This window comes from Varroa destructor, unplaced genomic scaffold (genome assembly GCF_002443255.2).
Source record: "Varroa destructor unplaced genomic scaffold, Vdes_3.0 BEIS01000007.1, whole genome shotgun sequence".
NCBI classification, from domain to species: domain Eukaryota; kingdom Metazoa; phylum Arthropoda; class Arachnida; order Mesostigmata; family Varroidae; genus Varroa; species Varroa destructor.
The window spans coordinates 18,264,769-18,282,160 of NW_019211460.1; the positions used below are offsets into that span (position 1 = coordinate 18,264,769).

The 17,392-nt window shown below is 39.7% G+C and overlaps 1 protein-coding gene across 7 annotated transcripts in view; it reads left to right on the plus strand.

The window, feature by feature from the left end:
* The first annotated feature begins 3,548 nt into the window (after positions 1-3,548).
* Positions 3,549-17,392, plus strand: part of LOC111253993 (semaphorin-1A-like) — a 99,335-nt gene continuing 85,491 nt past the window's right edge. For 6 of the 7 annotated variants that reach the window (XM_022814369.2, XM_022814373.2, XM_022814374.2 and 3 more), the window contains exon 1: positions 3,549-4,071. The gene's annotated coding sequence lies outside the window, so the exon portion shown is untranslated. The remainder of the gene's footprint in view (positions 4,072-17,392) is intronic. The other variant, XM_086974076.1, reaches the window with a different exon arrangement.

Sequence of the window (17,392 nt, forward strand, 5' to 3'; positions counted from 1 at the left end):
CAATTTTCGTTCAATCCTCTTTCCTATCATCTTCCTAGATCTTCTTTGGTTCGCGTACCGTGTTTACCTAGAGGGCTCGAACGAACGGGCCAACTCTAACAGAACTAGTTTGAAGGCTAGAACACGTAAGCGAGAAACGCGTAGATGCTTAGACCGCCAGTTAGTGGCCGCCGTTGCTCTGGTCGCCATAAATGGGGGACGCGCCATTGTTTCTAGAACAGCTAGTAACGTGAGTGATCCATGGCATGTGTTACAGTCAACGTTCTTTTGTGCCGATGGCAAAAAACAAACTTACCGGAAAAAAATAGTCATATTAGGGCCTGTGCCCACCTGCTCCTTAACACTAGTTTTAAACTGGCCAGTTTCTTTTGTTAAGTGAAATTAGCTATAAAAGTTAAATGTTGTGCATGTCGTATATAATCTCGTATCTGAGTTGGCAGCACATATTTTTGTTTACCATTCCAGATTACGTACATGATTTGTAGATGTTCTCAATACGAACTTTATAGATCAGTATTATTCTTAAGTGACCGCAGTAAAAAAGTGGAAAGAATCATGAGCAAAGCTGTTGCACAGAATTTGTGCTAAATGGTTTTAGCCCTTATAAGAGATCCTTTTTGATGCAGTCTTTAAAGTTACTCTTCTTCGTGGTTTCAGACAAAGTTTTAAGAGTTTCAGACGAAGTTTTATGAGTGACAGATAGATGACTGTCAATACATCCGGTTTCGTCAAATTAAAATTTGACATTTTGAGACTAAAATAAAGGGAAACATTTCATTGGAACCCTTGCCTCTGCCTGTTTACATTAATTATCATTGCTTCAAACGACCTTTCATTAGAATCTGAACATGTTTTGTGACTTGACTCTAGAGGCCTAAACAGGGCTATGATCTATGATCTAGATTTACAAGCTTTTTCCGAAAAGAAAAGCTCTTTTATTATCCACAGTTTCCTTCTCATTTATGTTTATTTAATGTCTATTTTATGTTAATTTTGTTTTATTTTTAAATTTATGTCACATTAATTTGCACTGGATAAACAGTTGTCTGATATATTCTGTTTCTACTAAGCTATCTATGTAGTGCTAATCACAAGATATATTTCGCTAAATTATTTTTGCTCTTAGTAAAAATGGGTCCCTTTGTCCCTGAGGTTCTTAACAAAAAAAAGAGCAAAGAAAGAAAATACCAGCTACGATCCATCTGCTATTCTCAACCGAACCAAAAATAGCCTTCGGAATACTGAGCAGGACTGGCAGCTGCAAGAACGGTAGACAATAAAACAGTTGTGTCCGTTCATATTTAGTGATTTAGAAATCTTTAGCCAGCAAATGCTGATCAGTCAGTAGAATGCAACAAAGCCGAAATGCGTCATGAACAGTGAACTAACTTCAGAGAATGTGGCGTCGGGTTCCCGCTGAACTCCGCTGACTTACCCAACGGATCACCTTACGGATCATCTCTTTTTTTTTCTAAACGAACAAATAATCACCAACCCTCTTCTAAAGCTTCGGATTCATGCACGCCTTATCATAAGATCTCAATTATTCACTTAATCAAAACAAGATGGCGGTTATTGATAGAATACGCTTTCGATTCTGACTAAGTGTAAGGGTGTACGTATGTTTCCTCCGCCCTTAACTGCGCCTTGCTCTACTGCCCTTCCGTGTTAATACCATACGCGCCTCTAGAGAAGGACACACTCAGGGGAATCGTGACCGCCTGATGCCGCCTAGGCTGACAGAAATGATCAAGGTCATCTGTTATCACGCGACTGTCCACGTAGCTACAACTGCATGCCGTCATGGGGCAAAGCCCTTGAGTGCTGTTATTCCCATCGAAACCCATCGGTTGTGTCAGTACAGCGGAACCAGAGGGTAGGAAAGAAGTGATCAGTCGTGATGGATACTGCTATAGAAAATGTGTTATTTAAGGATGCTACATTATTGTAAATGTGTACGCATCAGATAAAAAAGAAATTCGATGTAGTTCCGGATCAACCTGGTTATGAGAGAATGTCACCTGTAATAGGAACACTAAGCGGTGGCGTGTGACATTCGAATGAAAACGGATCTCATCTGAAGTATAGACACGAAGGTTTGGGCACGCCTTTTGAAAGCCTAAAAGTTATTTTTCTAATTTAGGTCAGCTATTTCTACTATTATGGTTGTCCAACCGGGCTCACTAAAAGCAAATAAATAAAATTAACCTTGACAAACATATTCTAAACATAAATTCTTTAAATCTACAACTCGAATGATAATGTTGAAAAATGACTATATTCTTCGCCAATCACCGCACCTATGTTTTTTAGTGCTATTCTGCCTTTAGAGGCAATGCATCAACCAGGATCGTCTTCGCTGCCTAGGACCACACTGAGTTACGCTGTGTAGGTATACTTTCGCAGTGCTCACGCTACTGGTGTATCCGGTCAAATGGTGTCAACATGGACAAACTGAGCGCGGCATCTTGAAACACCATATGGGCTCTTGGCGAATCTCTAGACGACTAGCTTCGATAATCATTTGCATGATAGCAATGGGTTTGAACAACAGAACATCGTCCGAGAAAGCGACCGATGGACGATGTCCCATCCAAGCATGTCTGTACCCCGTTTTTTCACTTAAAACTTTCCGGAAGCGTATTCCTCATGCATTCGTACTTGTTAACCGTGTATTTAAGCACTCTATCACGCTTCGGCTCTTAGGTCTTAGTTACCCCGATCGATAGAGAAAAAGGTTCGCTGGCATTTGTGTGGACCAGTGTATGGGACGACTCACTGGCCGTAGAAGTACCAAACAAAATGTAGAGTAGACATTATGGACACAGACCAAAGCTGATACCCAAATGTAGACCATATCGTTTTGCTAACGACAATGTGTAACTAACTAACGAAAATGATTACCACGAGTCCGTTTTATTTCCAAGGATGTGGAGCCCAACTTCTAGAAAATATTGTGAGTTTGGACGCCGTACGTACGGCAGGTCAGGAGCCCTAGTAAAATTGAATTAACCCAACCGAACTGTAATTTACGCTGTTTAGCGTTTGTGTGCATGGGAAAGCTACTTGAGTATTTCTTATACAGTGCATGTGTTTCGCAATCTCTTTAGTCGTCTGTGTACCTCAAATTGATAAACCAAGAAAAACACCATCAGACAAACACAGTTCAATGAATACTGTCAACTAAGCATTGCCGAAACCAAAACAATCGTTCCTATAGTAACAGAGCTTGAAATGCGAGTTGCTATTTGAAGACGATAAAAGAAAATTCAGGTTTAAAGCTCATCGCCTAATTCGTTCCACCGTTCAGTGGCTATCGTCGTACTCGTTGTTACACCCGATCTTCGTTGCTATTGGCATCTGCCTTTTCAAAAAATGTCGTATTCCCTTTCAGCTGCCTTTGAAACCCTCTCCTAGCGCTGCGCAAACGCTTACCTTTAACCTTCATCGTGGTTTTTGTTCCTTCTTTCTATCGGGGGCCGGTTCCTCCCTTTCCCTTAGTCCCGTGGATGACTTATCCAAGCGTCCTATCCGCGCGGCCATAGGAATCGCGAATTCTGCGTTATATTCAAGTATTCGACACCGTACGATGAAGTTCATCTTGCTAAGAGACATATACTTTCTGTTCCCTAGTTAAACTAGCGGTACCGCGATGTACTTGATGAACAAAAAATAATGCACACCGATGGCAATGAATTGTATTCACTCGATGCCCAGAAGACAGACGTGACAATCAGCCGGTCATTCAGTTAATTTTATCCCAGGATAGATGTATACCGACAAGGCAGTGTTTAGCAAGCCTTACGATTACAGCCATAGGATTCGCTTGGTCCCCTCACTACGCTCGTAAGCTAATTAGAAAAACCGTAGCAATGTATTTGAAGTGGGTGAGATAGATGCAAAAGTACCGATCATAGCTCGAACGATGGTAGATGTAGCGTGTACCGTTTATCTACACGTCAGTGAATCATGTTTCTGTTTGAGAGGTTTCGGAGGAATATAGTTTGTGCTTTGTTTATTTGGCTACGATCTCGACGGAGCCATCGCGTTCATTTCTGGCGACATAAAAAGGTTGGTACTTTTTTTTCAATCGAAACCAACGGCAGCGACGAAACATACCATCTTTTTTTTTATTGGCGGGTATATATGCACGTACACACTTGTTGGCGAGCAGCATAACAGCTTGAAAACAAATAACATAACGAATGTCAACAATATAAGTAGCATATTTATTTTCTTGACGCATTTACATTCTCGACTTCTAACGACGATACCGTTTGACGCTAGCTTCCGAAAACGACCTTCCGACGGAGTGAAATGCCCCTGTCGCATAACGATCATCTTGATAAAGCTTGCCGCCACTGAAGAGGACGAAACGTGCCGCTGGCTTGGTCTGCTGTTAAGGTGCCCTCGTACTTAGCGACTTGTAGTTACGAATTGGAAATAGTTCGGGATTTGTCGAACCGGTCATATTACGGCCAATGTTGAGCGTCGGCATTAGTCAGACAAGAGAGAAAAACTGAGGGGAAACAACGCTAGTGTAAAAATGAAGCTAGATCTGGCTGCTGATAACGTCAGACTACGCGCTCGCAATAAAAGCAGTCATTTTGGTGAAAGGACTCTTTACATCGCAATAATCTTCGACATGTATACATATCCATCAAAATCCATAATATATCATTAATGAAAGCCGCTCGTTCCCCGTGCGATTCATTCACATATCTCAGACATACCAACTATTAAATTATCTTAATTCCCAATTATATTATTATATGTAATTATATCTCTATGTTCATCGGTTTTCGCCTGCCAGAAAAGTGAAGCGGGAAGTGTGGAGTTGTAGGGACTGCGACTTTTCTGATTATCGCTTAGTTTTACGGGTCGTACAGTCTAATTACGTTTCTATTATATTTTAACGGTATAATAGATGCTACAATGTTGTACCTTCCAAGTATAATATAATAATCAATTTGGCATATATCTGTATTTCGCTAGCAATATTAACTACTTGATGTTAGAGTACTGAATACGAAAAGATTCAGACTGTTTTATTAGCTGAACGCCAGCACTGGGCACAGACCGCAGCGAAAGAGCTGTCGGAACTACTTAAAACGGCGTAAACCTATATCAGTCGAAGGTGATGGTGATTTTTATTCTGACTCTCTAGCCTATCAGATAGTTTCTCTCTGTTTTTTGTGTCAGATAAGTTAATTGATACGAATGTGGACATCATCGGTTCGCTATATATTGGAAAACGAGGAAACAAAAGACCCTGCATAAAGCTAACTTCAACTGGCACTCTATTGTCAATAACGTTTTCTATTCTGAATTGCAGTTTTGACGTATTGTTACTATGAATAGTTGCTATTTACTCTGAAAAATAGGCACATACATATAAAAATTGTAAGTAGGTATGAAACTTGTCCTAACTGCCTGAGGAACCCAGTTGTTGTTGTTGTTGTAGCTCTTTCAGCGGCCCATGAAAGCCAGCAACACCTAACAACAGTAGTAATATGCTATATGCTCTGACCAAAATGCACGCTAATCGACTAACACACAAGTTTGTTCTGATGAGTCCTAATACTGGCCATGTCGTTGGATTAAATATAACAAATACTCAACTCAACTTTGAATAGTTTTCCTGTACTAATTAATAGATTTATGCGCTCGGCGCTAGATTTCGTAGAGCGAACTTCAACAGAACGAAAGTTAATTGACAAGTAAAGTTCTGTTGTAGGTATGATTAAGTTTTTTTAAATTGTCAAGAATGATGTCGTTGAAGAAACACGCCTGAAGCATTGCAGCACACCGACTGAGCTACAGCACATTGGACCTATTTGTGTACGATTTTGAGGCTTGTCCTCTTTGTAGGTTGTTACTGTCCGTTTCGTTGACGACTCAAAAAGTCGACACCTCATAAGAACTGCTATCTAGGAATAATCTAATGATAATTACAATTAGGCAGCCTAAACCACTTTTTCAGATGAACACTTTCACATGTGTTTCAGTCATTGCTGATTTGGCTAACTCCTTCCTCTTGAAACGTTTTACAAGCAATAATCTTTATATATGTCTCCTATCCGAAATCGGCAGTTTATGGTTCTTTTGGCTGGCAGTTAGCAAGCGACGCACCCATACAAACTGGTTCATTTGTGTGAAAATCTGATTATCGTTGAATATTGGATGAAGCAAATACTCGAACGCTTAATAAACATTTCGTGAGAACCTTGAATTACTTCCAGTTTCCTTAATGAGTGACTTACGTATTGGCTTAACTGACCTCGTGTGAGTGATCTCATCTTTCCAGATATAGGCGTCAAGATGGTTCCGCCCTTGAAGATGGAACAGCCCTATCTTTAGTATGTTCCTTGCCAAGCTTATTTTCTTCTTTCTAGTGAATTACGAGAAAAAATGAATAAATGGACCAAGCATTTGTGTATGCTTTCCTTCACGGATAACAACATGATTGGTGTCTCTTTGGTTAAGTTAATATCCCTAGTTAAAGTCCCCTTTATCAATTCCTCGCGGTGAAAAATGTAAATGTAACTGTTTGTTTATTGCATAAATCCCTGGCCAAACAATCTGTTTTCTAATGTTTGATAATGTCAAGCCACCAAACAATAGTACAAAGCCTATCTATGGGATATCAACGCGCAGATTTTATAATATCTCCTTTAAATAGTGGTCAAACTGAGAGATTTTAAATACTTTAGCTTTTGTTTAATTCAGCACTTTTGTATAGTTGTTGCGGACGAAACGAAGGAAAAAGTCCTGCTAGTTTTGAACGACAGTGTGTTTCCATATGTTTCAATCACAAATGATCAATGGAAAGCTCTACTTTCGTTATTATGAACAGGACGCGTAACTAATTATGAGAATCTGTAGTATGGTTTTTTCAGATCCTCTTGTCTGCGAAACAGCTGCATCCCCATCTAGGCCTTTTAGTGTGCGACAGTAGCCCATGAAATAAGTACCGAACAGTATAGAGAGGAAACTTCCTTTTTTAAAGACCGACAGAATCAATCGGGTCGCAGATGTTCCAGAGATGCGTTTATCAGGCCAAATTAACGCGAAAAACTACTAAAAAAAAAGGACAACATTCACATTATGATAATCTTCGTTCTAGCGGATTGACTACAGTGTGTCATTGTCGGCTAATCCAGCGATAACCATCATTGTAACATCGGACATCGTCCATTCTTGTACCCAATCATATTCATTTTGTTTGGGCCGACTATAGGTCGCCGACTATAAGGAAAAGCTTTAGGCATCGTGATGCGTCACATACGTACGCGTATAATATATGTAAAACAATGGAAGAAAAGAGACCATAAAAAGAAAATTTGAAAGTAATTGCTAATTAATAGGTGTAACAGATGCGTCGTCGTTCGAGCTGTGGTCGGCAAACCTATCAAGCGAACCACAATTGAATAAAATAACGCTGCCTCAATGCTTAGCACCCCTTGAGGGAAAATTGTAGGCCATTTCTAATTCAGTATCTCAATCGTCTGTAGAGTATTCAGCTAACTTACAAACAGGACAACGAAGTGTATTTTAGCACGAACCATGGAATTGACCTAGTATCACGTGTAGAAGGACTGTCACTTGCATTTTTAGCAGTTTGTGTGAATAAAGGAGGGTTTTTTTTTTATGTAAACGGGATGTGGCTCCTGCTACTGGTAAAAACGATATCAGAAATAGGTATTTTGTCATAGACACTAGCATTAGCTAATGAATGGCCATTACAAATAGTACTACGCGTGCTATTTGCTACAGGTGCAACACATACACGAAAACGACACACATTCGTCAGTGTCGGATCAAATTCATATGTTATTAAGTGTGCTTCTGGTGATGGTACTGGGTTCAATGGGCGTCGAAAATAATAGCCATACAGTCCCTATCGTTTGTGCGTACGTTTTTCCTGTTTACGTCACGCAGAGTAAGGTATAGATAAGTTAACTTATTTCATTTTACATGCTTACCTAAATATAGCGTGAACTATTGTCTTTTACCTGTTGCGTAACAATACTGATAAGCCTAGAACTTCATTCAAATAATACTATTGGCATTCTTTCTATTATCACGAATAGTTGTCTTATTTAGAGGATTAGATCTAAACCTGTTGGCTGAAACGATCTAGACTGTTCCTTTCACATATCCATGGCTTTTTTTACATCTTGTTTTCAATATCTCTTCGAATGCTTTTCGCCAGGATTGATACGAAGAGGGACATCGATTGTTTTAATCGGTTCAAACGCTGTCAATATTGATAATAGTAGAATTATGCAGTGATGGCAGTATTTAGTTTTAATTACGTTTCCCGCGGGGTCATGCCAGCCTTTGAAGACGGACTTAACTATTTCAAAGAGTGACCATTTTTTATCGATATTCGTAATATCGCTGAACTCAAGTGGAATTCAAGTGGTCGGTCAGCGAGAGAAATTAGGGTAATTCTACTTGATATCGCTCTGGAGAGCGGTAGTACCGTTCAAGCCCAGTTAGCAAATTAAATTGAGACGAGCACGATAAAATTTCTCGTCATCATAATCAATAAATCATAATAGGAAACCTTCACGTTCACATACGAAACGGCAATAAGCCATCTATAGTATTCATGAGGGGCAAATTCTCATCGGAATTTCAAGATGGCATAAAACACACCAGTAATATATAGGAAAATACACCTACGTATTGCCCCCACACGTATACGCAACGTATCCTAATGAATGACACAGCTATCTGAATAGATGCGGTGTTTTCTTGTGTGCATGATCCATTGTTGATCAGATGAGCTTGAAGATGCTGCCCACAGTTAACTAGCCATACGAATAAGACAACTCAGTAGTAAAGACTACCGCCGTATCAATGCAGACGCCATTGGGATAGAAATCATCGTTCGCTGTCGTTAATTTGCCGTGTTGGCAATTAAGGGGGCTCTTCTTCTATTTAAGTGGGCTAATTACATGTAGCATGGCAAATAGGTTCTTTTCGAAAATCTCGTTCAGGGAGCGGTATAAAATCGAATAATATGGCTCGATATTCAAGCGGTTTGGCTTAATTACTATCTTTCATCAAAATCCTGCCACGATTATGATCCAAGACTCACCCAATATTGTTATTCTATTATACTACTTTAGTAGCACCAAATCGGTCACCGGCTAAAATGAGAACCAGATGAAATAGCTTCAATGTGAAGTTCGTTCGATAGGACCGAGATCTTCATGAAGTAAAAGTAACACCTAGATTTATTTCGGATATTTCTTTGCTATTTATAAAGCAATAAAAAATATTATACAAGTTTCCTGCATTGGAGCGTAAGTGGATCCTATCTAGATTGTATCGTTCTTAATACGTGCTTTGGACCGGTGGAACGGCGTGTCGATGTCTTCTACGCTATAAGGCTTTATACGAAAACTAATATACGATCTTCTTTTTGAACAGCTCCGACAATACAGAAAATGATTTTGCCCATAAATCAACTAGTGGCAATGGTCTAAAGAAGAGTGTTTAGATAAAGCGAAACCTTAAAGCCATATTACTCGGAAGCACGAAAAGCTTTAAGGGGGCATTCGCTGAATTATAACGCATTTATATTACTGCCACAATAATCATAATAATAATAATAATTATTATTATTATTATTATTAGTGCTTCAGTATCTGCAGCAAAGTAAAATGATCGGATTCGCTAAATTGAATAATTCCGGTTCGATTCGCCCATCGTTTAGTTCTGCTCGCACCGCTCACTGAAATGATCATTGGGCGATCACAACGCTACCTCGGTGCATTTCCTCACCGCCATCGCGTGTCTTTTAATAGGCCCCTGTAAATTTTAAAACGTTTTCGCTATCGCGCGTTTGCCTCAAGCGTTCGATAGATAAAACAGGCCAAGATGGCAGTACCCAACGAAGATCGGTTTCGCGTCTCGAGAACGACTACACGTAGCGAAAATCGCAATTGAAGGTAAGCTTATGACGACCTGCTAGACCGCCGTCGGCCAAGGCGTTCAAATGGTCAAATTTGAAGGTTTTTCACAGCCGTTCTAAAAGGACCAGCGCAGCATTAATATAAGTTGTCTTTTAGTGACCCAATTTAAGAAAATCTTGCAAAATAGTTACATGATAGAGAAAATGAACAAATAATAAAAGAAAATAACAAATAACGAAATGAAATGATAATTAAAAACATTTGTTCATAAGCAGACGATTTGTTGGTGATAATTTTTCAACGTGTCTATATTGGTCATACAGGGAGCCGTCACTGCCGGCCTATTGTCTACTGTGCATCTCAGATTCTGCTTGTGAAACCCTTAGTTTGGCGCTAACTATATATATACACTTCTATATCGTGTTATTAATACTATGCAATGCTTAATTACATGGTAGCTATTAGAAAAACAAGAAATGTATGTTCTGGTGCATCGACGAGAGGAAATCAGGGCGGTACAGGATTTGTTTGTCAAGTTGTTTGCAGGTAGTATATTGATTAACGATTGATGATCGCGACCGGTTTGTCGAAGTTACACGGATACGCAGGCGTTCAGTTTGCCTAAAATGGTGTTTCTATTTGTTTAAAATAATAGGAACACATATGTCCGTTGGTAACTCAACTAATTTGGTTTTGTAAATGAACGTAATAAAAGAGCACACGGAAGTGACCAGCATTCTTTTTAACATTTTTTTTTGTTATGTCGCACTTCCTATTGTGAAACCTGTCGGCAAAGGCGTTACCACCGTGCAATGGTGGTGGGGCATTGTTTGACGAGCTGCTGTTAACTAGCATAACAACTCCGCTGACCTTTTCCCTGCGGGTTTGTGTATTATTCCATCAAATCATCACATCATTATGGCTGTTTCCACCTAAACAATCTGGTAGCAATCATATAAGCTTAGTTGTGCTTATGTGTCATTCTAAATTTTATAGTGGTCTTTTGTGGTAATTGTATCTTGCGGCAAATAAATAACTCTATGTTGTGAAGAGTTAACAAAACCAAAAATTAGTAAATGTTTTGAATTGATATAGCCCAAACCCCCCGTTGCGGCTCGTTACAAATAACTGGCGACTCCTTTTAGCACGAAACGAGTCGGATGTTTACGCTCAGCTTTGACTCTGGACGACCTCACTTTGTCGCTCTGAGTTTAGCCAACGAACACACGGTACTGCTCCAGCAACGCGAGACCATTATAAAAGTACGCTGTTACAACCAAAAGGAAAATTGAATACTAACCGTGATTCTTGTGACGTTGGCCGATGCTGCAACGGCACAGGAACTTGTGCCCGTTAACATTTTCGCTATGTCCTATAGCACATAAATCTATCGACCGAAACACTCGTACTGGATAGCCAACTTACTGAAAATGAAAAACGGTCCAGCCAACAATTAACAATGCTAAATTTTCCTTTTCCAGTATTTTTTTTTATCTCGGAACGAATGAAAACTTGTCGTAGTCTCTTTTCATCAAGGCCACCGGCCTTACATTATGTATTGCTTATTGACAATTAAAGCAGTTCAGCCTGACACTCCTCCGACCACTAAACCTAAGTCCACATTGACGCTTAGGGCTCAAAAATCGGACAATAGCTAAATAATTAAAATCAGGTTGGCTATCAGCTAGGATTTTTGGCGTTCGATATCTTCGACTTTCGGCGAAGATGCCGTACGCTAACCGACTAGCTGAAGATGAAGAAGATGATTGGTCACTAAGATTTCAAAGTACGAATTGCTGAGTGAAAATAAACGGAGTAGTTTTGAATATCACGCTTAAAAATCCATGTCTAATATTAGCGATTGTTCCTGCTCGACATCCCATAAGAATACATATATATATATATATATACATATATATATATATATAATATATATAAGAATATATATATATATATATATACTACTTTTTAATAACTTAAAGCTTTCTAGTTGCACGTTCTACGCTGATATTGTTAAATGGGCGTAATGAAACAGGGTTGTAATTTGGGCGATACGGCCTTTGATTATATTTCGGCATTCCCATATCAGCCACTTTTACAGCAGTAGGTCAGGAAGTACTAACAAGGTTGCTTGCAGCATAAGAGTTAAATCTAGTTGTTCAATGAGCTCTTTTCTCCGTTCTGTTTGTCGTTTTAACTCGTCCACGAACATTTTGTGCATAGAAATATGAAGCCGAAACTATGATTACACACTTTGTGCTTGAGTGCCATATTACACTTGGAATTATTACAGTGTTTGTTTGCTAGGACCATTCAGTTTTTCTTTTTTTTTTTTTTTTTTATCAATTTTTGAAAACACCGTAACAGCGTAATAGTCTGTCCTAGGTTAGCAACCTAATTTCAAATTGATTATCTAGAAATATTCTGGAAGATAACTGCTAGCAACACTATTCAGTTTATGTGCCAACATCTATTTCATACTTACTCATCGTGAAGATTAATCTTAAATACTGCTGCTTGTGTCGGAAGATGTTAGCCTATACTTATTTGCGACACCATATTCAATTTCTTTGTTCAGTATCTATTCTCCTGACCGAATTGTGCAGTGTGACAAAATTCATTTCTCGATAATCAATAAAATATTGTTACAACAACAAGAACAACAACAACTAAGCAATAAACGCCATTTAAAGTAAGCATCTTGATGATTCTCGTAATCATCACTGCCACTGGAACGGAGGCGGTGGCCATTAGCAGGCTCCAAGTTTCGGCGTTTGAGGTGGCGTAGATCTTTAGGACAATTGTGTGGACCAGACCATTGGGTACTAATGTTTCGAACTCACTGAGCGTGCTCTACCTGTACAACCCGCTCGCTGCCATTAAAATTTCTCGAAGGTACATCATTTTATCGTAAAGAATTGCTGGTCATAACTAACTCGCTAAATCGGTATGTTTTACTGTTTGGGATTCTGTGCACCTTGCGACTAACCGTAGTTTAATCTTTCCGTATTCTTCAAAAATGCTTCCGAGTTGCAAATTTTTCGCATCAAGCTCTCACATGCTCAGGGATCTGAAGTTGTGCCATTACAAAGTGATCTGAATCTATGTTTAGCCCCACCTCGTCCCAGTCGAGCGTTCTTTCTCTCCCCGCCATCAATCACACTGAACAAAAACCCTTACAATAGGAAGGGCAATGAGTAAAATCAAAATCTTTATAGTTATTTAAATTAAGCCCTCAGTTAGAGTTCTTGAGTTTCTAAGTTTACAAAAATAATGTAATAGTATTTTTTTTTTGTCAAAAAAGAATCAACTTGTAGCAACGAATTTCTCGTTAGGTATTTGTCATCACTCGAATAGTTTTAACGCTTAGCTCCATCAGTTGATTTACCTTGTTCCGCTAAAGATTTCTAAGTCTGGTCAAGGTAATGCTATGGGTTTTTGGCTATGATGATCGTTAAGGCACAAGCAATTGAGTATCGAAAAATGGGGCTGAAAGATGTTGATTTGAAAATTTATAGTTAAGCTAAGTTTAAATTTCAGGTGTCAATTTGCCAGAAAATGACGACAATAAATAAGTTAATGAGGATGTTAATTACGACTGATTTGGCTAAGTTGAGCTAGATGATTATGTATCTCTATGCACAGGCGAAGTCACTACAGATATCTTAATGAACAAAAATAAATTTCTAAAGTTAGCAACTGTTGACGCGTGCTTCATCCCTTGTCGGTGCTTTGTCATCGAAAATGCCACATATCCATATCTATCTACATTTACCTATCCCTCCATGTTTCGAGTTTAAGTCTGCGATACCAGTTGAGCATTTCATTACACGGCTGAACGGAACGGAACGTTCATTCGCGGAACGAAGTGTAGTTTACGCCCGGGTTCGAACCGAGGCCACAACGTGTCTAATAAATATAGGCAGGCAAATGCATTAACCACTAAGCTGTCACCGGGACATGTTTATCAACCTAATGACTACTAACGGGGCCGACCAGACTACGTTACTCTCGTACTGAGTCTCTCAGCCCGAGCTTGGTTCTGCCAGAGTTGTGCCACGTGGCCAAGTTGTACACCCAGTTGACAAACGGACTGTCTATGTGACCCAATTAGATCACATGAAAATGTCGACAAGGGCGCCCAATTTGTGCTATGTGACGCTTTTTGAAGCCCGTACAAATCGTCCTTAAAGTCAAGTGAGAATCAAATGCTACAGTAGACTGAAATTTCTGCAGGACGCGTACAACAGCTCAGTGGGAGAATAGGATACGACGACTTTTAATCCGAATGGGGTCAATTGAAACGAAGAAACGGGTTGCACGCAACAAGGTGTCGAAATTGTAGTCACGTTCCGATGGAACACGTCGATAAGTGTCGAAAGACACAGGGTCTCAGGCTCGCGCCGCATGCATACTCTGAAGTCAACTTCAGTTTCGGTAATATTTAACTTAACTTCATCTAAAGTAGTGTGCTCGATCAATGGCTGTCGTCAGCTAATGTTGCGTATAAGCTAAAATAGGTTTTTGCCAGTCAAGATCACTAGGGGTTTCCAAGTGGAGTAGAAACGGAGTAGAATGTGCATAGCTTCATTTTGTCGATTTCGAAGTCGGGTTCGATGTTTTTTAAGGCTTACGATATACCCAGTGAATCTGGTCCGGGCATCGTCGCAATAAAACCATGCGGTTTCTGGAATATTTCAATGGAAAAGCGGAACCATTTGACCGGGGTGTTAACCACTGCTGGAACAATGTGATCACTGTATTACTGACACAGGATCGTAAAACAACTGTCAACCAAGATAACGAGGTCACTAACACAGTAATAAATTAAGTTAAGCGAAGACATATGATTATTATAACTAGATAATTGGCACGGCATAATGGAATTCATGCAGGACCATCTACGAGAACTAGACCCAGACGCCTGCAAAAGTGCGAGATCAGACAACATGCTCGATTGGGCATAATACGACTGTGTTACAGGTACATGATAAACTGATTCCAATATGACAGAAGGACTGGTGAGACATTTCAACGAAACGGTGAGACACATGGACCAGAACAACTGCAATGTAATAAATGTTGAGCATAGACAGACTGCATAAGGGAAGTATGGTTAGGTAGCGGGTTAGGTGAACCAGGACAATAGCAGCGCTGGTGCATTATCTCAGAGGAATTTGCAATGTAATATTTTAGGTCTCCAATCTCAATGGTTAGCTTCATGGAGCCAATATTACGTTTCGTTTATATTTGACATATAGAATACATTCTAAATAAGTACCAGTAAACAAACTGCTAATGCATACCTGAACTAGAATTTAGGTTCGGTTTGATTCAAGGTTAAATCAGCGTCAGACGAGGCACGCAGCGACCTATAACGTCCATTAAATAACGAACGTTGCACGTATACCTGTGTGTATGTATCGTACCCAAATCGTCTTCATAGTGAGCCGGTTCCCTGTTAGTCGCTAGAGTCGCACACTGATGAAAATGTTTTTTTCTAGAGAAATTTTTCCAGTAATGTGCAGTGTCAATTTGGCCAGGCACACTCTGTTTCGGAGCTTCGCACAGCTGCCATTGGAAATTTTCGCGTAGCATTTTCGGTCCAGGTGAATTGTGGCATAATTGCTATGCGTTAACGGGTCACTCCTACCTAAGTAAGGATTTTAAGTAAGAAAGTAGAGTGTAATTCCGGCCGACAACTACTTCCCTACTACCCACGGTAATAAGTGACTGGCACCAAAACTCCCTAATTTTTTGCATCTGTCTATTAACGAAACGGGGTAACGCCCGCCAGGTCATTCTAGTACACCCTGTCCCCTCCGTTGATGGTCAGTTCGTCGAACCCAACGCTACCTATTGAATTGGACCCATTTTTTCTGGGTCGCCAGATGCCGCCCTGGAAAGATCCGTGTGGCAGAGCCAATTTTTCCCCAGTTTATTTTTCTCACATGCCGTAGTGTCTATTTGGTTGTAAAGTGACTACAGCACCTTTCTTCTCATTTCGCATGTATATTAGCATTTACAAACGCCAAAGCGGCTTTTTACATTTTCGTACAATTTTCGTGCTGATATATCATCGGCCTGAAAATTAGGGTACGTGAATAAATGTGCTCAACATTTGTTGCACGGCAGGCTATGTTTAAACTGCATTGTAAAATAAGCTATTGGGTTATAATTACTAAGAAGTGGATAGTCGCTATTAAATGCTACCTCACAATAGAGATAACAGCTAACTATAATTAGCCTTGGGTCTATTAAGTATAATTAGCCTTTTACCTGTCCGCAGGTAAAAAAAAAGTGTTCAGTAGCAAGGTCGGCCCAGGCAGAAGCCCACGGGTTACGCTTGAACTACCATTCGGTAAATAAAGGCTTTTACTTGAAATCGCCATTCACGGGACAGTATAATATTACTCTAACCAAAAGCACTGTAAGATATTTGGCGCTACCGCAAATGTAGCTGCTTTTATACTAACTGATAAAGCAAGAACAGGAGTATTTTATATAGAACGCTTGAATCGTGTCGACCTACAGAACGGTTTATTGCTAATTCCTTAAGCAAACAGGGGGGCGAAATTTGAAAATAGTACATCCCAATAGGTTACTTGGGCAAGCCGTCGAATGCATGTATCGGACATGTGTTGGAGGGCTTGCCTTAGGTAATTCTGGAGCATAGAAAAACCTCAAGTCAATAATGTAATGTTCGAGCAGAAAGGCTATACGCTTTGTCTGTCGCGTGTACGTTTTGTATGTGATTAGTATACCTTTTTAAGAATATCTCCTATACAGAAAAAGAAAAAAGTAAGTTGCCGTAAAAGCGGGCCGATGAAAAGCCAGACAAGACCTGTCACTCAATAAGCCGTGACGAAACGTTGATTAAGTTTTTGTTCGAGATTTTTGCCTAGAAGTGATAAGAAATATGCATATGTACACGCACGCATAGATAGTACGCCTAGTGCACGTCGAGGCGTGGCTCTCTCTGTCAGATGTGTATATTCCTTAAGTGTTTATTTAGCATCGTAACAAATGAACGTAAGAATCTTAGTCAAGCCAGCTGAAGATAAATGCCGATGGTGAATCGGAAAACCTATATTTCTTCGAAAAAAATATATAAAAACATTGCCTCTCTTGGACCTGTGATTTGTGTCGATCGGTTTTCACCCACGATAGAAAAAGTGCTCGTATAAACAACCCCACTGAATGGATTTTTGTAACATGAACCGTGCGGTACTTCTACGGCATTCTCTAGACGGCAGATCTTTACTGCTATCCAATTTACAAAAAAAAAAAAAAAACACAAAGCTTATACGAGCGATCCCATACGACGTCATCATATTGATGCAGTTTTCAGAAGTACTAAATGTACTTAAGCACTTGACTACTCTGCGCCACTGCTGACGCTAGGCATAGGCGACAGGTCCGCTATATTGAAAAAGCTGTACTTTTGTAAATGTACTGCTTGA